The sequence below is a fragment of the Cetorhinus maximus genome, chromosome 22 (assembly GCF_964194155.1).
Source record: "Cetorhinus maximus chromosome 22, sCetMax3.hap1.1, whole genome shotgun sequence".
Lineage (NCBI taxonomy): Eukaryota > Metazoa > Chordata > Chondrichthyes > Lamniformes > Cetorhinidae > Cetorhinus > Cetorhinus maximus.
The window spans coordinates 51,002,024-51,027,786 of record NC_135900.1 but is presented as its reverse complement, the minus strand read 5'-3'; the positions used below and the strand labels follow the sequence as shown (position 1 = coordinate 51,027,786).

At 45.7% G+C, this 25,763-nt stretch overlaps 1 protein-coding gene and 1 pseudogene across 5 annotated transcripts in view; both read left to right on the top strand.

Moving 5' to 3' along the window:
- The window catches only part of LOC144696692 (structural maintenance of chromosomes protein 1B-like), a 192,888-nt gene that overhangs the window by 111,422 nt on the left and 55,703 nt on the right, over positions 1–25,763 (top strand). The gene's annotated exons all lie outside the window — the stretch shown is intronic.
- LOC144696801 (peptidyl-prolyl cis-trans isomerase pseudogene) lies at positions 1,344–1,965 on the top strand (annotated as a pseudogene).

Here is a 25,763-nt window from a genome sequence, read left to right as displayed (position 1 = left end):
GATTTATCCACCTTCAAGGATGCCAGTCCCTCCAGTACATCCTCTCTCAATATGCTTATTATATCTAATACTTCACACTCCTCCTCTTTAACTAGAATATCTGCTTTATCCCTCTCCTTAGTGAAGACAGAGACAAAGTACTCATTGAGAACCCTGCCCACATCTTCAGTATCAGAGCACAAGTTACCATGTACATCTCTGATCAGCCCTTAGCTATCCTCTTGCTCTTAATGTACTGGTAAAACATCTTTGGGTTTTCTTTGATTTTACCTGCAAATATTTTTTCATATCCTTTCTTTGCTTTCCTAGTTACCTTTATTACTTCACCCCTGTACTTTCTATACTCCTCTAGGCTTTCTACAGTATTAAGTTGTTTGTGTCTGTCATAAGCTTTCTTCTTCTGCTTTATATTACCTTGGATACTTTTAGATAACCAGGGGCTCTAGATTTGGCTGTATCACCCTTTTTGTTCGTGGGAACATGTATACACACTGTGCCCGTAGAATCTTGCTTTTGAATGCCTCCCACTGGTCTGTCATTGATTTCCCTTCAAGAAACTGTAACCAGTTCACTTTCGCCAGATCACTTCTCGGTTTCGTATAATTTGTCTTTCCTCAATTTAGAACTTTTACTCCTGTTCTACCTTTATTCTTTTACATAATTATATTAACTCTAACTGTATTATGTTCACTATGTCTAAGATGGTCCCCCACTGCTACTTCAGCCACTTGCCCAGCTTAATTTCCTAATACTAAATTTAGAATTGCACACACTCTCATTGAGCTTGTTACATGCTGGCTATAATGGTTCTCTTGAATGCAGTTCAGGAATTTTGTGTCCCCCGTGCCTATTACACTGTGCATATCCCAGTTGATATTAGGTAGTTGAAGTTCCCAACTATTATTGCCCTATTGTTTTTGTACTCAGGAATTTTCCTACATATTTACTCTTCTATCTCCCTCTCACTATTTGAGGGTCTATAGTGCACTCCTCGTAGTGTTGCTGTCCCCTTTTTATTCCTGAGCTCAACCCAAATTGCCTCATTTTGATAATTCATTTAGTGTATCATCCCTCCTCACAGCTGTAATTGATTCTTTAACCAATAGTGCTACACCCCCACCTTTTTTTAGCCCCCTCTCTATCCTGCCTGAAAACCCTATATACAAGGATGTTCAGCTGCCATTTTTGCCCCTTTTTAAGCCAAGTTTCTGTTATAACAATGATATCATGCTGCCATACATGTGCCCTATCTGTGCCTTCAGCTCATCGGCTTTGTTTGCTATACTCCTTGCAATTAAATAAATACCTTTTAACATTGCCCGTTTGCAGCGTCGCCTCGCGCTTGGTGCCATGTTTCCCGCTGCCCGTTATTTTCTGCATCACTGCAAAGGCGCTAGGGCTTTGTGCAGACTGCAGCTAGCAACTGTAACGCGGCCGCGATGGTGCAGCTCAATGGCTGGGCAGAATCCCCAGGTTTTCATGGATATTTCTCCGGCCGGCAAATCCCAGGGCTGCATCACAATGGAGCTCAGGGCTGATGTGGTCTCCAAAACTGCAGAAAATTCCTGTGCATTGTGCACTGGTGAGATGAGATTTGGTTACCAGGGCTCGATATTCCACAGAATCATTCCTGGCTTCATGTGCCAAGGTGGTGACTTCTCAAAGAACAATGGCACTGGTGGGAAGTCCATCTATGGTGAGAAGTTTGCCGATGAGAATTTCCAACTGAAGCACACAGGGCTTGGTACCTTGTCTGTGGCCAGTGCTGGGGTAAATGGATCCCAGTTTTTTATGTGCACTGCAGATACTCCATGGTTGGATGGAAAGCATGTTGTATTTGGTAGGATTATTGAGGGCTCCGAGGTTGTAAAGAAGATGGAGAAATTGGGCAGCAATGATGGCAAAACCAGCAGTACTGTCAGCATCATTAATTGTGGACAAGTGTGGATGGAATTATATGATTAAATAAAACTTGATCACTTGCAACTACAAAAAAAAAACTTTTACCTTTGCTTCTTCTGTCTTTCAGAGTCACCCACTAATTTTCTGTCTCCTGCTTCCTGCTCTGAATTTGTCCTATCTAAACCTGCCATCAGGTTCCCATCCCCCTGCCAATCTACTTTAAACCCTCCCCAACAACACTAGCAAACCTTCCTGCAAGGACATTCTTCCCAGCCCTATTTATGTGTAGACTGTCCTGCTTGTACAGATCCCACCTTCCCCAGAACCAATCCCAATGTCCCAGAAATCTGAAGCCCTCCCTCCTGCACCATCTCTCCAGTCACGCATTCATCTGGTCTATTCTCCTATTTCTATACTCAATAGCATTGCCTTTGGAAGTAATCTGGAGATTACTACCTTTGAGGTCCTGTTTGCTAATCTTTTTCCTAACTCTTTGAACTCAGCCTGGGCGACCTCATCCCCTTTTCTACTTATATCGTTGGTACCAATGTGAACCACAAACCTGGCTGTGTACACACACCTCCAGAATGTTCTGAAGCCACTCAATGATATCCATGAACCTTGCACCAGGGAGGCAACATACCATCCTGGAATTATGTCAGTGACCACAGAAGCGCCTGCTTGTTCCCCTAACTATAGAATCCCCTACCACTATATACCTCTCTTTCCTCCTCCCTCCCTGCACAGCTGAGCTACCCATTGTGCTCTGACCATGACTCTCGCTGCTCTCTCCAGAGGAACCCTCTCTCTCATTGGTACTCAGAACTAAGTACCTGTTAGAAAGTAGGACGTCCTCAGGGGTCTGCTGCACTGCCTGCCTTGCCTTTCTTGTCTGTCTGACAGCCACCTAGCCCCTCTCTGCCTGCTCTTTCATAAGCTACGGGATGACTACCATCTGAAATGTGCAATCCACGTAGCTCTCATCCTCACGAATGCTCCTCAGTGACGCCAGCTGCTCCTCGAGTTCCAAGATTCGGCACTCGAGTTTTTCCATTTGGCGGCATTTTCTGCTCATGTAGTTGTCCAGGTCATAAACTTTCAACAATGCCAATTTAAGCATGATTTTCCATGCCAGTTGGATTTTTGACTTAGGGTAGAATTTTCAGGTCGGCGAGCAGGGGTGGGGCCCGCTCGCTGACGTGTAAAGTGATGCGTGGTGACGTTGGACAGGTGTCCCAACGTCACTGCGCGTCATTTAGATTGTCAGTTCGGCAGCCACATTGGCTGTGAGCCTGCTGAACTGCTGAAGGCCTATTAAGGCCATTAAGGAAGTAATTAAACTTGTTAAGAATGCTGCCCATCCAACCTTAAGGTTGGCGGGCAGGCGAAGAGCCCAGGCGGCCTTCGCGTTTTTCATGAAACCTCATCCACTGGCGGGATGAGGTTTCATGAAGGGTTTGTTAATTGAATAAAAATTTTTGAAAAAATTAATGGACATGTCCCAGCTCATGTGACAGTTTCACTTGAGAGGACATGTCCTTAAAATTTTTTTCCCCTTTATTAAATTTTTCAGAACTTAAATTAATCTCCCTGGGGCACAGAGATTTCTGCGCTCTTTCACATGCATGCGCGAAAGAGCGCAGGCCCTGACTCAGGGAATTCCCCCCTCTGCCCTCACAGGGAGCGCTTGCGGGTGCGCGTCATGCTGGGCGGGCCTTAATTGCGTAAAATGGCGGTGTGCACCCGATCGGGGGTGCCGTTCGGGTTTGCACTCGCTCCTGCCTGCCCCCGCACAACACCCCAACAGGGGGAACATTCAGCCCTTAGGATATTTACAGCAATTTAAAAAATGATTGCGTATCAAATTGAAGTTTTAAACAGAAGTTCACTATACCTTAAAAATAGGCGCATTTTTACGATCCAGCAGAGCCAGGCTTTGATCTTCAAGGTTCATAAAATGGATGTCTGTCTAATTCTAAAATGTATGAATAAACCCTTTCCCTCCCCAAATAATTCCTAATGAAACCAAACTAAATTTTGTTATAATGCACACCATTACATTCAATCCAGCCCTCAACCACCTGAAGGTCAAAAGTATGTCCTTTCCTTGGGCCGCTGTCCTCAATAAAATGTACCAAATCATCAGAAATCAGGAGACAATCCGAGGGTTTACTTAAAGTATACATTCTCAGTGCTCCACCACATATTCTACCCCCCTCTCTCCTGGCGGCTACACTCTGTTCCCACCTCGCAAAATGCTTGCCTTGGCCACAATGATTAACTTACCTTCATCTACTTCCTGCGGTCGTTCATTAGAGATCACTCCTATCGTTCCCTTTTCAAAGTCTCGATTGTTGCTCAGAATATTTACTGAAGCCCTTGGATAACCTGGCATGAACATGAGCTGGATCAGAAGCGCCCAAGGCCAGATATGGCTGTGGGCCGTAGTTTGCCACCGCCTGACCTACACTGCTTACAAAACTGCCTTTCTTTGTGTCATCGGCAAATTTAGATATGTGACTTTCAATCCCATCATCTAAGTCGTTAATGAATACAGTGATTAGTTCCAACACAAATCCTTGTGGGCCACCATTATTTATGTCCTGCCAGTTAAAGTTTATTCTGATTTTCCCTACTCTCTCTTTCCTTCCGATCCATGAGCTTCAGCTTTAGCTAACCGCCTCATGAGAGATTTTATTGAATGCCTTCTGGAAATCCATATAAATCACATGCATAGACATTCCCTGTCAACTAATTTAGTCACCTCTTCAAAAAATTCAGTTGGATTCATCAGACATGACCTATCCATTACAAATTCATACTTTTTCTGATCAGCTGAGAATTTTTAAGGCGTTTAATAACATAAGATCATAAGAAATAGGAGTAGGAGTAGGCCATTCGGCTCATTGAGCCTTGCAATAAAGGCAAACTCCATGCTCCTTGCAATAAAGGCAAACATTCCATTTTCCTTCCTAATTACTGCATGCTAATTTTTTGCGATTCATGTACAAGGACTTCCAGATCTTTCTGTACTGCAGTATTCTGCAATCTCTCTTCTTTTAAATAATATCCTGATGTTCTATTCTTCTTGCCAAAGTGGACAACTTCATATTTTCCCACATCATACTCCATCTGCCTATTTTTTTGCCCACTCACTTAATCTATCTATGTCATTTTGCATACACTTTGTATCCTCACAACTTGTTTACCTACCTATCTTTGTATCATCAGCAAATTTGGCCACAATACAGTCTGTCCCTTCTTCCAAGTTATTAATGTAGGTTGTAAATTGAGGTCCAAGCACTGATCCCCGTGACATTCCGCTGGTTACAGTTTGCCAACCTGAAAATGATCCATTTATCCCGACTCTGTTCCTATTAGTTAGCCCATCCCCCATTCATGCTAATATGCCATCCCAAGACAATGAGCACCTATCTGGTGCAGTGGCACCTTATCGAATGCTTTTCGGAAATCCAAATACATTACATTTACTGGTCCCATTAATCAACCTTGCTTGTTACAATTTCAAAGAACTCTAATATATTTGTCAAATACGATTTCCCTTTCACAAAACCATGTTGACTCTGCCTGATTGTATTATGATTTTCTAAATGTCCTGTTACTATCTCCTTAATAATAGATTCTAGCATTTTCCGAATTCAGATTTTAGATTAACTGGCTTATTGTTTCCTGCTTTTTGTCTCTGTCGTTTCTTGAAGTAATGGTGTTACACTTGTGGTTTCCCAATCCATTGAGATCTTTCCAGAATATAAGGAATTTTGGAAGATTAGAATCAATGCATCCACTATCTCTGCAGCCACTTATTTTAAAACTCTGGAATCCAGGGGACTTATCAGCCTTTAATCCGATTAGTTTTCTGGTACTTTTTCTCTAGTGATGGTGATTGTTTTAAGTTTCTCCTTTTGGCTTCTTGTTTTCCTACTATTCTTGGGATGCTTTTTGCGTCTTCTATAATGAAGACAGATACAAAATATTTGTGCAGAGTCTGTGCCATTTCATTGTTTTCCATTATTAGTTCCCCAGTTTCACCCTCTAAGGGACCAATGCCTAATTTAGCTACTATTTTTATATACTTGCAGAAGCTTTTAATGTCTGTTTTTATATTTCTTGCTCGTTTTCTCTCATTTTCCAATTTCTCCTTTTTTTTTAAGTCATCCTTTGCTGGTTTCTAAAATTTTCCCAGCCTTCTGGGCTACCACTAATCTTTGCAGCATTGTACATCTTTTTTTTCAATTTCATACTATCCTTAACTTCCTTAGTTAGCCTCGAATGGTGTATCCTTCTTTTAGCATCTTTCTTTCTCAATGGAATAAATTGAGTGTTATGAAATACCTCCTTAAATGTCTGCAACTGCTTCTCTACTGGCTCCCCTTTTGACCTAGTTTTCATTCAGCTTTAGCCAATTCTGTCTTCATTTGCCTTTATTTAAGTTTAAGACATTAGTTATGGACCCACATTTCTTGTCCTGAAACTGAACGTTAAATTCTATCATGATATGATCTTACCTAGAGGATCCTTTATTATGTGGTCATTAATTAATCCTGCCTCATTACACATTAGCAAGTCTAAAATAGCTGTACCCTGGTTAGTTCCAGAATATATTATTCTAAGAATCTGTCCCAAATACACAATATGAACTCATCCTCAAGGCTACTTTTGCCAATCTGATTTATCCGATCTATAGGAAGATTAAAATCTCCCACAATTATTACAGTACCCTTCTTGGAGGCCTCCATTATTTCTTGAATTATACTCTGTCCTACATTATAGCTACTGTCAGGGGACCTCTAAACCACTCCCACCAATTACTTTTTCCTGTTCTTTGTTATTTCTTATCTCTGCCCAAACTGATTGTACATTTTGATTCTCCAAGATCGTTTTGCATGACTGCACTGATCTCATCCTTGAATAAAAGAGCCACCCACCTTCTTTTCCTTTCTCCCTGTCCTTCCAAAATGTCAAATACCCTTGAATATTCAGGGCCAAGTCTTGGTCACATTGCAACCATGAGCAGAAGTTCCCGTTCTGGAATCTAAGCTTGGTGGCGGGCAGGAAAGTCGGAGTAAATTCCACTGGACATTTTGTGCTGTTCATCTCATTAATTATGCACCTATGAGGAGCACTTCGAATCTTGTGACGGGGCAGGCAGGAAGTCGCCCGCTCCGCTGTCACCTCAGAGGCTCCAACATCCAGGCACCATATTTAAATGGCACCCGGACAGCCATTCACTCACTGCAGGCCAGGACCTCTAGATCCCATAAAGAAATGTCCAGGAGAAGACAGCAACCTTTGGCCTCACAGTTCAGCAGTGCCGCCCTGGAGATGCTCCTCCAGGCCATCAAGGAAAGGCGGGAAGTCTTCTTTCTGAGGGATGGGAGCAGGAGTGCCACCGTCTGATAATGCTGGCCTGGGAGGAGATTGTCAGGGTGGTGAACACACACGGGGTCCAAAGAAGGACCGCCCTGCAGTGCAGGAAATGGATGAATCATCTGCTGCGCTCAGCCAGGGTAAATCAAACTTCTACTCAATGCAGACTTATTCTCATAAGGGCATCAGGTGTTCCAAGGGTTACAGTATACAGGGATGTCACACACGATCAACAGCTGGTTAATCACTCAATGTATCGTAGCCACTTAAAGCACACCATCTCATGTAAGTCCCTGCACAAACGGTGTCTTAATCCCTTCCTGGGGAGGGTTCAGCACACCCAAAGGCGTGCAAGCGTCTGAACTCTCTTTTCATCCATAGTGCTCACACTCAAGGCATCTGTGTTAATGCAGGAGAAGAATGCTTATAACAAGTGAAAGAGAGCCAGGACCAGAGAGAGCAGCCCGGAGTTCAGGACCGTCACCCCATTTGAGGAGCGGGCTTCAGAGCTGGTAGGGGGGAGGACACTGACCGTGCCTCTGTGGAAGGTGAGATCGGCCCCCCTAACAACCCAATGAGAAAGCATCCATTATATAGTGAAAACATGCAGACAATGACTATGAGTGATCTATAAGGTACGAGCCTGCCTAGTCAATAACTAATTCTCTCTTCTCCAAGAAGAGGTTACAAACATCATCCTCCACAAGAGCAAGCCCCAGCCTTCAGGCTACCTTGCTGGGGTGAAGTGCTTCACCTGTGGGATGTGGGAAATCTGTGACGCTTCAAGTGTCGCGGACAACTACACCTGCAGGAAGTGCACCCAATTGCAGCTCCTCACAGACCGCATGGATCGATTGGAGAAGCAATTGGATGCACTTAGGAGCATTCAGGTGGCGGAAAGCGTCATTGACAGGAGTTTTGGAGACATGGTCACACCCAAGGTACAGACAGATAGATGGGTGACTGCTAGAAGGGGCAGGCAGTCAGTGCAGAAATCCCCTGTGGCTGTCCCCCTCTCTAACAGGTATACCATTTTGGATACTGTTGGGGGGGATGGCCTATCAGGGGAAAACAACAGCAGTAGCCAGAGCAGTGGCACCACGGCTGTCTCTGTTCAGCAGGGGGGGTCAAAGCACAGAAGAGCAATTGTCATAGGGGACTATATAGTCAGGGGCTCAGATAGGCGCTTCTGTGGTCATGAAAGAGACACCACGATGGTATGTTGCCTCCTTGGTGCCAGGGTCCAGGATGTCTCTGATCGGGTATGGGACATTCTGAAGGGGGAGGGAGAACAGCCAGAGGTCGTGGTATATATTGGTGCTAATGACATAGGCAGGAAGAGTGACGAGGTCCTGCAGCGGGAGTTCAGGGAGTTAGGCAGAAAGTTAAAAAAACAGGACCTCTAGGGTTGTAATCTCAGGATTACTCCCTGTACCACGTGCCAGTGAGGCTAGAAATAGGAAGATAGTGCAGCTAAACACGTGGCTGAACAGATGGTGTAGGAGGGAGGGTTTCCGATATCTGGATCAGTGGGATCTCTTCCGGGGCAGATGGGACCTGTACAAGAAGGACGGGTTGCATCTAAACTGGAGGGGCACCAATATCCTGGCTGCGAGGTTTGCTAGTGTCACTCGGGAGGGTTTAAACTAGTATGGCAGGGGGGTGGGAACCAGAGCAATAGGTCAGCAGGTGAAATAAATGACTGGGAACCAGTGAATATGGCCAGTAGGACTAAGATGAAGGGCAGGCAGGGAGAAATTACTGAACACAGTGGGACTGGGGGTCTGAAATGCATTTGTTTCAATGCGAGAAGTATAACAGGCAAGGCAGATGAGCTTAGAGCTTGGATTAGTACTTGGGACTATAATGTTATTGCTATTACAGAGACTTGGTTGAAGGATGGACGGGATTGGCAGATAAACGTTCCAGGATTTAGATGTTTCAGGCAGGATAGAGAGGGATGTAGAAGAGGTGGGGATGTTGCACTGCTGGTTAAGGGGAATATCACAGCTGTACGACAGGAGGACACCTCGGTGGGCTCACGCAGCGAGGCAATATGGGTAGAGTTCCGGAATAGGAAGGGTGCAGTCACAATGTTGGGGGTTTACTATAGGCCTCCCAATTGCCGGCGGGAGATTGAGGAACAGTTATGTAGGCAGATTTTGGAAAGATGAAAAAGCACTAGGGTTGTTGTGGTGGGTGATTTTAACTTTCCCTATATTGACTGGGAATCACTTAGTGCTAGGGGTTTGGATGGTGCAGAATTTGTAAGGTGCATCCAGGAGGGCTTCCTGAGACAATATGTAGATAGTCCAACTAGGGAAGGGGCAATACTGGACCTGGTATTAAGGAATGAACCCGGCCAGGTGGTCGAAGTTTCAGTAGGGGAGCATTTCGGGTAAAGTGACCATAATTCAGTAAGTTTCAGGGTACTGGTGGATAAGGGTAACAGGAGTCCTCGGGTTAAGGTGCTTAATTGGGGGAAGGCTAATTATAACAATATTAGGCAGGAACTGAGGAATCTAGACTGGAGGCGGGTGTTTGAGGGCAAATCAACAACTGACATGTGGGGGGCTTCAAACATCAGTAGATAAGAATTCAGGACCGGCATGTCCCTGCTAGGATGAAGGATAAGCATGGCAAGTTTCAGGAACCTTGGATAACGAAGGATATTGTGAGATTAGTCAAGAAGAAAAGGGAAGCATTCGTAAGGGCTAGAAAGCTGGGAACAGATGAAGCCCGTGGAGAATATAAAGAAAGTAGGGAGAAACTTAAGCAAGGAGTCAGGAGGGCTAAAAGGGGTCATGAAAAGTCACTGGCAACCAGGATTAAGGAAAATCCCAAGGCCTTTTATACATATGTAAAAAGCAAGAGGGTAGCCAGGGAAAGGATAGGCCCACTCAGGGACAGAGGTGGGAATCTGTGTGTGGAGCCAGAAGAAATGGGAGAGATACTAAATGAATACTTCTCATCAGTATTCACCAAAGAGAAGCTCGATTTGTCTAGGGAAGAGTGTAGATAGCCTGGATCATGTTGAGATCAAAAAAGAGGAGGTGTTAGGCGTCTTGAAGAATATTAAGGTGGATAAGTCCCCAGGGCCAGATGGGATCTACCCCAGAGTACTGAGGGAGGCAAGGGAGGAGATTGCTGGGGCCTTGACAGAAATCTTTGTATCCTCACTGGCTACGGATGAGGTCCCAGAGGACTGGAGAATGGCCAATGTTGTTCCATTGTTTAAGAAGGGTAGCAGGGATAATCCAGGAAATTACAGGCCAGTGAGCCTTACATCAGTGGTAGGGAAATTATTGGAGAAGATTCTTCGTGACAGAATTTACTATCATTTGGAAGCAAATGGGCGTATTAGTGAGAGGCAGCATGGGTTTGTGAAGGGGAGGTTGTGTCTCACTAACTTGATCGAGTTTTTCGAGGAAGTGACAAAGATGATCGACGATGGAAGGGCAGTGGATGTTATATACATGGATTTCAGTAAGGCCTTTGACAAGGTCCCTCATGGCAGACTGGTACAGAAGGTAAAGTCGCACGGGATCAGAGGTGAGCTGGCAAGATGGATACAGAATTGGCTTGGTCATAGAAGACAGAAGGAAGCAGTGGAAGGGTGCTTTTCTGAATGGAGAGCTGTGACTAGTGGAGTTCCGCAGGGATCAGTGCTGGGACCTTTGCTGTTTGTAGTATACATAAATGATTTGGAGGAAAATGTGACTGGGCTAATTAGTAAGTTTGCAGATGACACTAAGGTTGGAGGAGTTGCAGATAGTGAAGAGGATTGTCAAAGGATACAATGGGATATAGATCGGTTGGAGACTTGGGTGGAGAAATGGCAGATGGAGTTTAATCCGGACAAATGTGAGCTAATGCATTTTGGAAGGTCTAATACAGGCAGGAATTATACAGTAAATGGCAGAACCCTTAAGTGCATTGACGATCAGAGGGATTTGGGTGTACAGGTCCACAGGTCACTGAAAGTGGCAACGCAGGTGGATAAGGTAGTCAGGAAGGCATATGGCATGCTTGCCTTCATTGGCAGGGGTATTGAGTATAAAAGCTGGGAAGTCATGCTGCAGCTGTATAGAACCATGGTTAGGCCACACTTGGAATATTGCGTGCAATTCTGGTCGCCACATTACCAGAAGGATATGGAGGCGTTGGAGAGGGTGCAGAGGAGGTTTACCAGGATGCTGCCTGGTCTGGAGGTTATTAGCTATGAGGAGAGGTTGGAGAAACTCGGATTGTTCTCACTAGAGCGATGGAGATTGAGGGGCGACTTGATAGAAGTTTACAAAATTATGAGTGGCATGGACAGAGTAGATAGTCAGAAGCTTTTTCCCAGGGTGGAAGAGTCAATTACTAGGGGACATAGATTTAAGGTGAGAGGAGAGAACTATAGAGGAAATGTGCAGGGCAAGTTTTTTACGCAGAGGGTAGTGAGTGTCTGGAATTCGCTGCCAGAGGAGGCGGTGGAAGCAGGTACGATAGTGGTGTTTAAGAGCTTGACAAATACATGAATAGAATGGGAATAAAGGGATACGGACCCTGGAAGTGCAAAATGTTTTAGTTGACAGGCAATATGATCAGCGCAGGCTTGGAGGGCCGAAGGGCCTGTTCCTGTGCTGTACTTTTCTTTGTTCTTTGTTCTCTTTGTCCTTTGAATAAGAGGGTCCCGCACCTGCACAGCTGCCGTTGCATTCACTTGCACCCCCCACCAGCACAGATAGACACACCTCGATAGGACCTAGTTCTAGAGTAGGTTTGGGTTCATTATCAGGTGATCACCTCACAGACAGGAGTCCACAACAGTGACAGCCGACATTTCTAACACTGCTGGAGCTGGCCTGGTGCCCTTTATGAGTCCAAGTCCAATGATGAGCTTCTGCAATCAGCCCTAGAACAGATGTTGGAGATGCATAGAGAGGCAGGGGAACAACAGGCAGAGTTGTCAGAGGCTGTCAACAGAATGGGACAAATGGTGAAGGAGTCTGTCAGCATTCTCTCTGATGCTGTGGCTCCGGCAAAGTCTTTATGAGAAGGATAGAGGCGCCAGGTCCAGCAGAACACACAGTTTCTGCTGGATTTGCACTCGACCTGCATACCATCACTCCAGCCATGGGTGCGTTCCAGCAATGGCTAGGTGAGAGAGGGACGGGGCACCTCAACCTTCCTCCAGGTGCCCCTTCTCCTCAAGGAGTCTGAGAGGGGCCATCTGGCACCCACAGTGGGGAGGGGTGCCAGCCAGAACACCCCAAGGGTGCCCTGCTGCTTCAACTCCCCATTGCCAGTGACCCCACCACCTGTAGCAGGTCAGGTCAAGAAGGGCGCACCTTCCCCAGAGCAGTAGACTGTTAAGCAGGTCAGGGGCCTAAAAGCCTCAAGCCTCCAGAGGATACCCGCCGAAGTCATCTCCTACAACAGGATATTGCAGTCAGCAGGCTGCCTCTACCTCTGCTGTGCATATTGGGGCTGCACCTAAACATAGAGGTAAGGTTAGAAAAATAAAGAAGTATTGAACGCACACTGGTGGCCATATGTTCACTCATTGTATATACTTTGCACTTTTGTAAATTTATTCTTCTCTATTCCTTCTCCAAGTCTCATGGATTCAGTGGATGTTTAAGGGCAGAATTTTGCCCTCAACAGGGGCCAGTTAAGGCCCGCCCAGCATGAAATGCGTGCTGCAGCGCTCAGCGCTGCCTGTGTGTGAGTAGCGGGGAGAAGGATGAGCAAGGAACTTCACGCATGTGCGCAAGCGTGTGCAGGAAAAGCTCCCTGAGGCACAGAGCTGTCTCAGGAAGCTTCAGATATAAAAAAATCAAAAATAAAGAATGTAAAAATGTTACAAAACACGTGAGCAGGGACATGTTATTAATGTTATATTATTTTTAATTGCTGTTGGAAACCTCATCCCACCTGTGGATGAGGTTTCCTAAAAAGTCCAAAGGCTGCTTGGCCTTTTCGCCTGCCTGCCAACCGTAAGGTTGGACGGGCAGCAGAAAATTACATTTAATTGGTACTTTAATGGCCTTAATAGGCCTATTTTTTGTCGGCAGGCACACTGCCGACTCCAATGTGCACCCGCCGACCGAGATATCGCACAAGCATGCACTGATGTCGGGACGCTCACCCAGCTGCATCATGCGTCAATTTACGCTTGTTCGGGTCGGGCGCGCACCCACTTAACAAGGTAAAAATTCAGGCCGAAGTGATGCAATGTTCTGCATGCATTCAGGGGTGAAACATGCACCCCCTCCGGCCCCCCACAAAAGAACCTCCATTTGGAACTTAAGTTAGATTGATTCCCACACAATCACAGCACAATGAGCAGCCTTTATTTCCACATCTGTGCCATCAGCAAATGCACATATTATGTGACCATGATGGCTGGCCAATACACCTGTCACCCTTAAGTCCCAGGCAGACATCATTTGGGTGTGGGAGAGTCACTCATCAGGCTTATTGATTATCCTGCTGCTGTCTCACTGATCACTGGTTTTTGTGGATGGCAAAATTAGTTGTTGCTATGAACAATGCCATAGTTTCCCCAAAGCATAGCCTGCAATGGTATTTACTTATGACAGTGAGTATTTGGAAAAAGTGATATCAAAAGTCGAACACCTCAGCCTTCCATGCCACCCTGCAGCTTGCGATCATTCCCACTTTTAAGGCTGAATGACCATCCATGTTTAGTCCCTACTCTCCCATTCATTATGCTGAATGAAGGAAGTAAGGATCACCTGGGAAAATCTCAAAGTCTGCAAGTGTTTGATGCCAGAGGTCTATGCTTATCTTGATGAAGCCATCTCATTCCCTGTTATGATTTTATATTGCTCTTGGGTGGCTGCTTAGCGGTGCTTCTCAATTTCCTTGTGTAAAGGGACAACTCTGTTTGGAATTCATTGCGTGACAGTGCATTCATTGACTTAGGCTATAAGGAAAGGACAGGCCTTTGTGAGCTGGATCATGCTGAGGGCTGGCATGCTCTGATAGTGATGCTTTTACCATCTCCCAAGTCCCCAGCAGGGTCCATGAGGGAAGAACTTGTCATTGACTGATGCGTCAGTACTGACTGGGCCACATTTCTCCATAATGCAAAGGTCATCCAGGACAGAAACATGGCAGGCTCCTGAGTATTAGTAAACAAACAAACCACTGTCCTGGTGAGGAACAATGATGTAGATTTGCAGGTCACTGCGTCCATTTGTGTGAGGGGTTTTTGGGGGTCAGTAACAGGATGATGCCTCTCCGCTCCACATCCATCAGAGCTGACGATGGGAGACATGGAAGCTCCCGGATGCCGCTCCCTCTTGAGCACAAACCACTGAAGATTGTCTTTTTGGTTCAGGCTGCATAACTAAGCTGGTGACATACTGACATGAGTGCATCCATGTTTGAATCAGCTTTGCAGCCGTTTGAAAGCTGCCATGCTCACTAATTTGGTGACACTATGCTTGAAAGGATTGTGCTATGTGGGGCTGCTTCAGGACATGCACTGATGGAGTGCAATCCACATTCTACAGCGGCCACATGTTGCCAAGTTACTATGTATTCCAAGGACGACCCCATTGTTAGGGCAGAAGGTGATTAAAGTCGCTTCCGTGATCATTGTGAGATATCTGCCTTTCCCTGAGATATTTCTGTTCAGAACAATGGTGTTGTGGCATGCCCTGCTACAGAGTCTTGATTGTGAAAACTAATCAAGACCTTCCCCCTGGAATCTTGTAGCTATGAGGTTGTCACGGGCACATCTGCGTTGTGCCTCTGCAACAGCATCCTCATGTGTCTTACCTGAATCTTCTCCCTCATCAGAGTCATCCCCTTCCACTCCCTCCTTGTCCAAGGAGACATCTCGCCCCTCAATGTCTCTCTCAGGGAAATCACCCCCCTTTGCAGCATAGGTTTGTGTATGGCACAGCAAGAAACAATGATGCAGGAGACCCTCTGTGATGAGTATTGGAGAGCCCCGCCCGACTGGTCCAAACATCAGAAGCGCATCTTCAGGAGGTCAACGGTTTGCTCAATCATAGACCTTATGGTGGAATGTGCTGCACTTTACTTCTCCTCAGATACACTCGGTGGGCAACGGATGGGCGTCATTAACCATGCCTTCTGGGAGTACCAATGAGCCAACCCTCTAAGTGTCGAGGCACTTCAAAGATCTGCGGCACCTGGGAGTGGCTTGATGTAAGAGTCATGAGAGTCCCTGGGTAACTGGCACATAAACGGAGGACCTGCTTTTGGTGGTCACAAATAATCTGCACGCTGAGAAAGTAAAATCCTTTTCGGTTAATGAATCTTGCAAGCTGCTGCCATGGAAATCTCAAGGCCATATGTGTGCAGTCGATGGCACCCTGCACCTGCGGAAAACCTGAGATCACAGCGAATCCCACAGCTATGGCAGCCTGGCTTGCTTCATTCATGCGGAACTGCATGTTACGGTGAGATTTACTGGAAAGGGCATCTATCTACTCCCTTATACATTTATGTGTGGCTGATTACAAGATTCTGCAAAGGTCCCCAGTGGATACCTAGAAGCATCCTGCGGTGAAAACATTTAGTGCAGTGGTAACATTCAGAGCATCGGCATGGTATGCCCTCCTCACTGCATGAGATCATCACGGAAAAGGTTGCATGTATGCTCTACTACATGCCCAGATAAGCAAAGTCATCTGCGGCATTCTCTATCACTCATCTCATGGTATGAGTAGACTCTTGGTCACGCCAAACGTCTTCGTGGATGACGCCCTTCCTCGGGAGCATCTGGGGCTTCCTGGGACCCTGTTGGCACTGCCTGCTCCAGGCGATGTTCTTGTCGGAGCCGGGCCAATCAGCGACGGGTCCTTCTCCTCCTCCTTATCATATCTACTGTTACAATCGGGATGGGAGAAGTGCACAGCTTCTCTAGCCCCACTACTCCACAGGTCGCACAATAAATGCAAATGTTTTATTCGCTCATCAAAATGGCCAACTGTTTACTTTCGCTATTGTTACAACCAGAATAAAAGAGTCATAAACCAGGCTTCTTTCAATAAACTCAGAATGATTGATTTATTATGAAACAAAACTTATTTTTAAACACAAGTTGCAAAAACTGGTTAACATAAAATTTGCAATCCAGAAGTATGACTTTAAATCCCAACACACACACACATACACATAAAGAACAAAACAAATAGGCTCTCTGCAAAGGTTGGTGTTTAAGGGAAAAACACCTTTTGGCCAATGGGCAAACTTTATGAAAAAGGATAAAGTTTGAAGAGTTTTGACACTGTTGATCTGGTATTCCTGCTTGTGAAGACGGATCGCTGGTCCCAGTAGTTGTCTGGAATTTCTTTCCAAAGGATCTTCAGCGTGGAGGAGAACAGAGTGGGATCAATGCCCTTGGGATCTCTCTCTCGTCTCAGGTTTTCGAATACAGATGAGTTATACTGGGATGAGGATTTCTGGCTGGGTACTGATAACTACACTGAATTTCAGACAAGGCAAGGAGGGAGCAAGTTGGGCAACCTGCTCCTTTGGGTTTATTCCCAAACTGAGTCCAAAAATCAAGTTCAAAACAGAAACTCATCTCAGTCAGGTGGTTTCCAGAAAAGCACCAGGGACTCTCAGCCTCTGAAAACAGTAGTTTTTTTTCTGTAGCTTTTAAAGTCCAAATAAACAAATAGTTCTTATCTTTTCAGGTGCCTTGCTGCTCATTTAGCTGAAGCCATGTGACTTCTTGGAAAAGGCAGTTTACTTGCAATTCACAGTGAACTTTAAAAAAAAACTCAGTTCCCAAGAAAGTGTCCAAATAATTCAATGCCCTTCTAATTTAAAAAAAACATATAGTTCATAGAGATATGTATCCATAATACCACCAACATGACAGCATTGTGTAGAGCCTGCGTCCTGCACTTCTCCTTGTACCTATGAATAGATACAATCAAGCAATCAATGGCAGTTCTCCTTGAATGGTCTCCCACCATTGCCAAGGCAGGAATCCAGTCTCTAGCCATTGACCTGCTCTCAGTGTGTACATGGCATTCCCAGGCCACCCCTTGCAGGCTGATTGCATCCTGGAGGTTGTCAGCTGCCTTGCACATTCACAACAAGGGTATTCATTAGGCCCAATAGACACATGTGCTGTAACCCTTGGTCAGATCATTGTCAGTTTTCCTCCAGTAGCCTAAACAATAAATTTCGAGACCCAGTCCTTGTACTTATATCATGACTGTTAGCATGGTGCCTTGTATGCGATGACCAGTACACTGGGAACAATGGGGCATGTAGGGTCCATGTTGCTTCTGTGCAGCAGCTGTGGCCCTCAATTAATCAACCTTCCCTTTTGGCATGCCTCTGCAAGGATCAGATGGTCATTAAGATCAACTGCACTGCGGTGCAAATAACCTAATGGATTCTCGCCTGAATGTGCAGCAGTAGTAAAGGAGCACAGCAGGCCCACTATGCGTTAAACCCTTGGGGCAAGCACTTGGCAGAGCCACACTCTCCACAGTTGGAGCAGGAAATTAACAGGGTGCCCTTTCACTCGACCCAAATTTGTTATGCTGATACCCTCCCACACGCCCTGAGTCCCCTCCCATATCAGTTTTCTCAAGCCTGTTGTTCCAACTGCATCATTGATCACTGAGTGTGAAGATGGCAATCCCACCCCACCCCTTTCCAGGTAAAGGACATCCTGGAGGACCAGAGATGGCTGTTCCTCCCGTTCATACATGAACCCTGGACACTCTTCCCCACCCCTTACTCCTCCGCAAAGCCTGCTTCCCGTGCCCAGCCTCTGCTCCACCCTCAATCCCCCTGCACCCTTTGCTTGCCTCCTGTTTCCAGCCTCCGCACCACCCTTTGACCCTCCATCTAGCCTTCATGTGCTTTCCTTGACAAACCTCCGCTCCAGCCTGCCATGCCCAACCTCAGCTCTGCCCTTTCACACCCCTTCCAGCCTTCGCCTGCCTCCTGTGCCTAGCCTCAGCTCCACCCTCCACCTCTCTTGCACACTTCGCCTGTCTCCCGTTTCCATCCTCCATTCCAACCTCCCCACCCAGCCCGCAGTCTTTATATGCCTCCCGTTTCCAGCCTTGGCGCAGCTTTGGCTATTGACACCCGATGTGAGCGAAGGATATGAGCGGTCTCCAAGAAGGCAAAAGTAGTGCCTATTGACCTCAAAAGTCCAGGAAGAAGTCTATCTCACCAGGTGCACGCCACTAATGTATTGTCATTAAAGTGAACGTTCTAAATTCTCACTGGCAGTGCGCTTAATTTGGAGGGGAACTAAGATTCTGGTGTGTTGGCCTTTTAAAGAGCATTCATGAGATGCAAATGGAGTTCCCGACATAGCTCCGCGGGACACTCGACCCACCTTTATGTCACCATGAAAGTCGGGAGAACAAGATTCCAAACTAATTTCCCGCTGTCGGGAAACTGACTTTTGGCCTCCCGCTAAATTTTGCTCCCCTGCCCGCCACAGTTCCTGCTTCTGGTGGGAGTAGAAGATTCCGCCCCATATATTTGCAAGGGCTATCATATATTCATTTATTTCTATTTGTGCTAAGAATTCATCTATCATGTTACAAATTTTGCGTGCATTCAGATAAATAGCCTCCTTCATTACTGACTCTAGTAATTTTGCTGGCAACAGATGTTAGGTGTTGTAGGGTGGCCAAGTTGTGCCATTAACGATAGAGTTGATCTGCAGACACTTCTTGAGTGGAAACCATAAGTTTATTTGCAATATACTCAGCATGTGCGTGTGCTTTCAACTCCAACTCTATCTCTAAACTGACTGCTGAGGTAGCCTGTGCTACTCTCCTATTGGTTACTACAGATCATGTGATCCTGCTTAACAAGTATTATTCTTAAAAGTACATGACACAATAAATAAAACCATAAATACTACATTAGGTTAACTAGTTTATAATTCCCTGGTTTCCCTGTGTAACCTTTCCTAAATAGTGGAGTGACATGCAATTTTCCAATCTAAAGGAACAGTTCCAAATCAAGGGAACTGTGGAAAATTATAGTTCGGACATCTAAGCCTGTGTCGCATTTCCCACTCCCTATCACCGCCATCCTTCTGATCCCTCTTATTTCTGAACTAATTTTCCATTCTAATCCTGTTTGTCTCTTCCAGTTGCCATCTGTCTCCTCTCCAGTGTTTCATTGTGTTGCCCCTACCCCTGCCAAATTAGTTTAAACATGTAGGGATAGAGCTTTTACCTTAATTTTAAAGACCTATATGAGATCATTCTTCAGACTTCTTTCAAGAGAGAAAGACTCAGCCTGTCAATCTTTACCCACACATTTTGGGTATCATCTTTGTAAATCTCTGCATCCTCCCCAGCGCCTCTGTATCTTTTATAATACATATTGTATAATGTATATAATTTGGCAACCAGAACTGCATACAATATTTCTAAGTGTGGTCTAACCAAGGTTTGAAACAGGTTTAGCGTAAGTTCCCTACATTGCAGTTCTGTCCCTCTAGAAATAAAGCCCAGCGCTTTATGGCCTTGTAGTATGTGGTACAACTTGCAGTGATTGAATTATTTGTACCCAGAGATCCCTTTGTTTCACTACCCCACCTAGACTTGCACTTTACAAGAAAGAAGTGACCTCTCTATTCTTCCTGCCAAAATGTACTACTTCACATTTATCTGTGTTGAACTACATTTGCCAATTATTTGCCCTTTCTGCAAGTTATTATCGTCCTGTAATTTGTTGCAGTCCTCCTCAGTATTAAACATTTCCCTGTGGGTTGAGACGACTTGCAAGAGGGGGCTGGTGGCAAGGGCTGTCCTGCAGTTGAAGGTAGCACCCAAGCACGTGCAGGATGGGGTTAGTGGGCGAGGGAAGCGACCACACATTAGGGACACCTTATATAAAGTGACCAATCCTCTGCAGTTGAGACAGTTCAGGCCCAGCTACATTGATATGATTGGACTCAGGCCTCTAGCTTCTCTGCCCACTCAAGCAACTCAGAGGCATCAAAGTGCTTCAGAGCTTTCCACCCTTGGGCACAGACTGCAGAGTAATGAGTGTTTTAGTGGACTGTAGAACAATTGGATGATTGGGCACATTGTAGGTCCCCTTGCTAAAGCTGACCATGGAGCAGTCACTGGTGGAGGCGCTCACAACCCTTTGCAATGTCATCATCCCTATTTGAACCAGTCTCCCCCATGGATCAAGCTAACAGTGCAGCCTTGCAGCACAAGTTAGGAGAATGCCTGTGCCTGAGCTGAGAGCACAGCATGCAGTCCAATGGGCAAAGCTGCTGCCAATCAGTCGGGTGGAGTGGGGCGGAGGTGGATAGGGTTTCAGGCATGTAGCGCTTTAATCTCTGGCCATCTAAGTGGTGGCCAGCACTCTCCAGGATGCATTAAAGGGCCTTCAGACTTAACCAAGAGAGGGTCTCAGTACACCCATGCTAACCATGCGTCTCTCTTTTTCATCCTGCAGGAGGAGTATATCAAGATCATGAAGCCTGGTGACCTATCTGTATGCCTCGTGGCTCACAGGGAGCGAAAACGACAGAGAACAGAGCAACTGAGACGCCTGGCTGCACAGAGGGAGGAGCAGCACTCTGGAAGAAGGGGCGACTGGGGCTCCCACACATGCCACCGAAGAGCCACAGCGAGCCGTTGCTGGTTGGCACCTAGCTAGACCCAGGGTTTATAGACGCCGCCTTTCATTCCTGCAGATGACGGAGAACCAGTGTCGTTGAAGACTGCACATGTCTAGGAAACTGGTCAGTCACATCTGCCAGCGACTGCAGGATTTGGCACAACGGGGACATGGAGGGCATCCACCGCCAGTGGCTGTGAAAGTGACAGCAGCACTCAATTTCTACGCCAGTGGCTCCTTTCAGGGCTCCACAGGTGACCTCTGTGGGATGTTACAAGCCTCCACCCACATATGCATCCATGAGGTCACAGATGCCACCTTCTTGAGAGCACACAACTTTGTGCATTTTGCCCAGGACCCGGACAGCCAGGATGCAAGAGTGATTGGATTTGCCCAGATCTCGGTTTTCCCACAGGTGCAGGGCCATCAACTGCACTCACGTTGCGCTCAGATCTCCGTCACAATGCACAGTCAACTTTGTCAACTGCAAGGAATTCCATTCGCTGAATGTGCAGCTGGTGTGCAACCATGACAAACGCATCCTGCAGATCTGCGCATGGCTCCCAGGGAGTGTGCAGAATTCCTGCATTCTCAGTCTCACAGATCCCTGAAGTCTTCCAGGGACCACAGAAGCTGCAGGGAAGGCTCCTAAGGCTACCGCAGAGGATGGGGCTGATGACACCTGTGCGGCAGCCTCAGATTGCAGCAGAGTGAAGGTATAACGTGGCTCATGCTGCAACTCGCAACTTGGTGGAGCAGACCATCGGGATGCTTAAAATGAGGTTCCGGTGCCTGGACTGGTCTGGTGGAGCCCTGCAATTTAGTCCACAGAGGGTGTCACGCATCGTTCTCGCCTGCTGTGCACTTCACAAACTGGTGCTGCAACGGGGAGAAGAGCTGGCTGAGAAGGAGATAGAGTTGCTGGTGGTCTCCTCCGATGAGGAGGACACCGACAGGGATGAAGGTGAGGAGGTCCTCGAAGGCGAAGATGACAGGGATCAGGACCTCGCACTGGCCAGACAAGGCAGGAGCGCTCAGGAGGCCCTCATAGCTGCTAGATTTGTGGAGCATGATGATGACATGCAGTAAGGAGACACCATAGATCCTCACATTGCATCTGTGAACGTTTGACTCCAGTCTGGCTTATGGCAACGCACATACCCTCTGTGATAATGCTACTGTCGTGGAGATCCTAATAGTCGCTCGATTTCAGGAGGATGATGATGGCATGCTGTGAGGACACTCTATAGATCTTCACATGGCCTCTGAGAATGCCTGACTCCTGTCTGGCCAAGGGCAGCTCGATTGCGCTCTGTGAAGTGGGTCATATCATAGAGACGCAGCCATGAAAGCATCTGATCCTTTGTCCACCTTCAGCACCTGAGCCCTTCAGGAGCACAGTGTCACTGGTCACTGATGCTGAAGAGATGGGGGCCAGTCCCACCTTATAGGTGCTGAGAGTACACAGGAGAGAATGACAGTACCCTGTGACGCCTGCCCACAACATTCTGGCAGCAATGACAAGCACCGTTGAGGTGCAGGCATTGGTAATATGTCCAGGGAGTGTGAGGCCAGACCAACATTTTGGTCTGAAGGCTGTACAAAGCACAAGGAAGAGGGCCTGCACTGAGACACCTGCCTTTATTTTGTGCAGAAAAGGCTTCACATCAAAGTGACACGAACATTGCTCAACAGAATTAGGAGCTGTAGGCCAGGAGACGTTCTTGGGAGTTTATTGACAATAGTGAACAGTATGTACAAGTGATTAACACCCATGCCCAGGCTGTGCAACTACATCTTCTTAATTTTCCTAATCCTGCTGCTACATCTTGGTGCTCCATGGACATAAACAGCGGAGTTGGAGGCAGCCTGCTAACTGCTACGTTCTGTCTGTGATAACCTTGGTGGGCGTCCTCTGGAGGGCCAAGACCTGTAAGGCCCTGGGTCATGGACTCCATCGGCTGTTTCCCAGATGTGCCCGGGGAAGCAAGGAGAGATAATTAGAGTATATCAGTGACCTGTGAAACAGGACACATCACACAGCATGGTTGTCTGATAGATGTTGCATTGCTGGATCCTCACTTGGTAGAGCACCACCGACCTCACCGTCAGCGTAGGAATGGTCCAGATCATCGTTGGCCAGCTGGATGGCTCTGTTTTCTAAGTCTGTGAAGACCTTGATTTCAGGCATTCCTCCACCGGTCTGCGACCTCTCCCTCTTGTGTGCCAGCTTTTCCTACCTGAATAAAGATGGAGAGTGTAAGCAGGACGCCTGCCAGGCCAGATGATAAGTATGCCTAGCATGTGTGGGTGGTGAGTGGTCCCATGGACTGGATGAGGACAATGAAGGTGTGTGTGAGAGAGTGAATGGTGATGTCCCTTGAACTGGCAGTGAGTGAGGGCCCTGTGGATTTGTGATGGGTTTGTGAGTGTGTGAGTTGAGAGTGTTGAGAAGAGTGACTTACCCTGGCGGAACGGAGGAGATCATTCATCCTCTTGCAGCACTGAGTAGCTGTCCTCTTTCAAAGGACGTTGGCACTGACCACTGCTGCCACCGACTCCCAAGCCTGGTTGGTCACATCGCTGCCCATCCTGCGGCCAAAGCGGTGGTAGAGGACATCGCGGCGAGCCTCCACGGCATCCAAAAGCCGTTTCAGTGACGCATCATTAAACTTGGGGGCTGCAGTCTTTTTGCCATTCGTGGACATCTTCCTGCAGTAGTCATGGGCTGAAAGCACTGAGATGCGTGCATGCGGTTGGGCTTTAAATATGATGCCCAGCCTGATGAAACAATGAGGTGATGGCGTGGCAGGCGAATGACAGCCCACCAGCCATAGAAACAGCGTGTTTCCCGGGAACGCATAATTAATGCGGGGGTTTGGGACAATATGGCGTGAAAAGCCGCCATTGCAGCTGGCGGGTAAAATGTCATTTTACCCGCCTGCTACCGCACTTTTGGGACGATTCCACCCATTGTTATATTTCTCATTTTTAGATGTTCTTCGACTCTTCCTTGGTAAGGGTGACATTACTTTTCCTACTACTGACGTTGAGTTGACTGGTCTATAATTTCCTGGACCTTTTCTCTCTCCCTTTTTAAAAATATGAATACATTAGCTATCCGCCAGTCCTCTGGCATAACACCTTATTCTGATGAATTATTAAATACAAGTAATACTGCCTCTGCTTTCTCTCCCCAGATTTTTAAAAAATATGTGGATGCAATCCATTCGGACCAGGGATTTTTTCCTCTTTGTGTTTGTTTATTTCATACATCCCCCTCATTTTATTTTAAATGCTCTTATCTTATTGCTCATCTCATCATTCAATGTCATGTCTACCTATTCTATCACCCTCGTAAATACTGAAGCAAAATAATTATTTAATATTTCTGCCATTTCTTTATAGTTACCTATGGTGTCATCCTGTTAATCCTTTAATGGTCCTATTCTCAACACAGCCTTCCTTTTTTTATTGATATGCCTGTAAAATATTTTACTATTTTGTTTCATGCTTATTGATAATTTAATTTCATAGTTCCTCTTTGCCGTCCCAATTGTTTTTTTTTTACTTCTTTCCTAATCTCTTCATCTTCTCTCTTATCCTGCACTGCTCTGCTGTCTAGGCACTTAAATGTAAGTCTGTTTCCTATCCCTCAGTTGTTCCGTTATGTCTTAATTTATCCATCAAGTTCCACTGGTGTTTAGTTTGTTCTTTCCTTTTAATGAATATATTTTTCCTGCACTCTGTAGAGCACCATTTTAAATGTTTCCCATTATTCATCTACATTGTTGTTTTTCAAAATAGTTTTTCATTTTATTTTCCCAAGTTCTATTCTTGGCCCTTCAAAATCAGCTTTTCTCCAATTTATTAACTTGGTTTTCATCGTATTTGTGTCCTTTTCTATCATCATCTTAAAATGTATTATATTATGGTCACTATTTCTTGGCTGTTTCCCTACTTATACGTCTCTTATCTGTTCTGGTTCATTCCCTATTACTAGAATCAGTAGCGAATCTTCCCTTGTTGGTCTTTTTACATATTGGGTTAGAAAGGAGTCCTGGGCATTGTAGGAACTCCATTCCCATATCCCTTTATCTACCTTTTCTTTCCAATTAATATTAAGGTAGTTGAAATCCCTGTGATTATTATTCTATGTTTTTCACTCAATGGCCTAATTTGCCTGCATAAGCCTTCTCTACTTCTCTTCCATTTTAGGTGATCTGTAAACTACACCTATTAGTGTAATGGATCCTTTGTTATCTTTTATTTCCACCCATATAGATTCTATTTTGATTTTGTTGATGGTTTTAAAAATATTCCTTGATATATTTAAGAGTGATAATTGTGCAATTTGATTGATGCAGCTGAAAATGGGTTTATTTAAGAAAAAAACATTTTTAATGAGATTCAATCCATCACCTATGAATAACTCAAATATACATGACTGAAACTGACTTTAAAATTTTGAGGTACAGCAATCAATTTCTTAATAAATTTAATATATATATTCAAAAGCTTTAAAAATGTTCCTATTAGTGTCCTTGCACCCAAAAGAAGCGATTAAAATTTTAGGTCCTCCTCAAAGGCCTGCAAATGATTGCAATTACTAGAAACTTCCAATGGTGATTAAGTCATCCTGGCGTGTGGCCAGTTTGGTGCGTGCAACTCACTTCTAACACAATATTTTTTAAGTTAGGGCCAAACATGGCAGGAACTCGAGTTGCACTTAAAAACCGCAATCATTTGCATTGATTTCGGGGAGATTGCACTGAAAAAGAGAAACACTACCAAGCAGAATCTCCGGGATGTAGCGTTTTAATCTTTTAACTGTCTTTTGGTCAGAA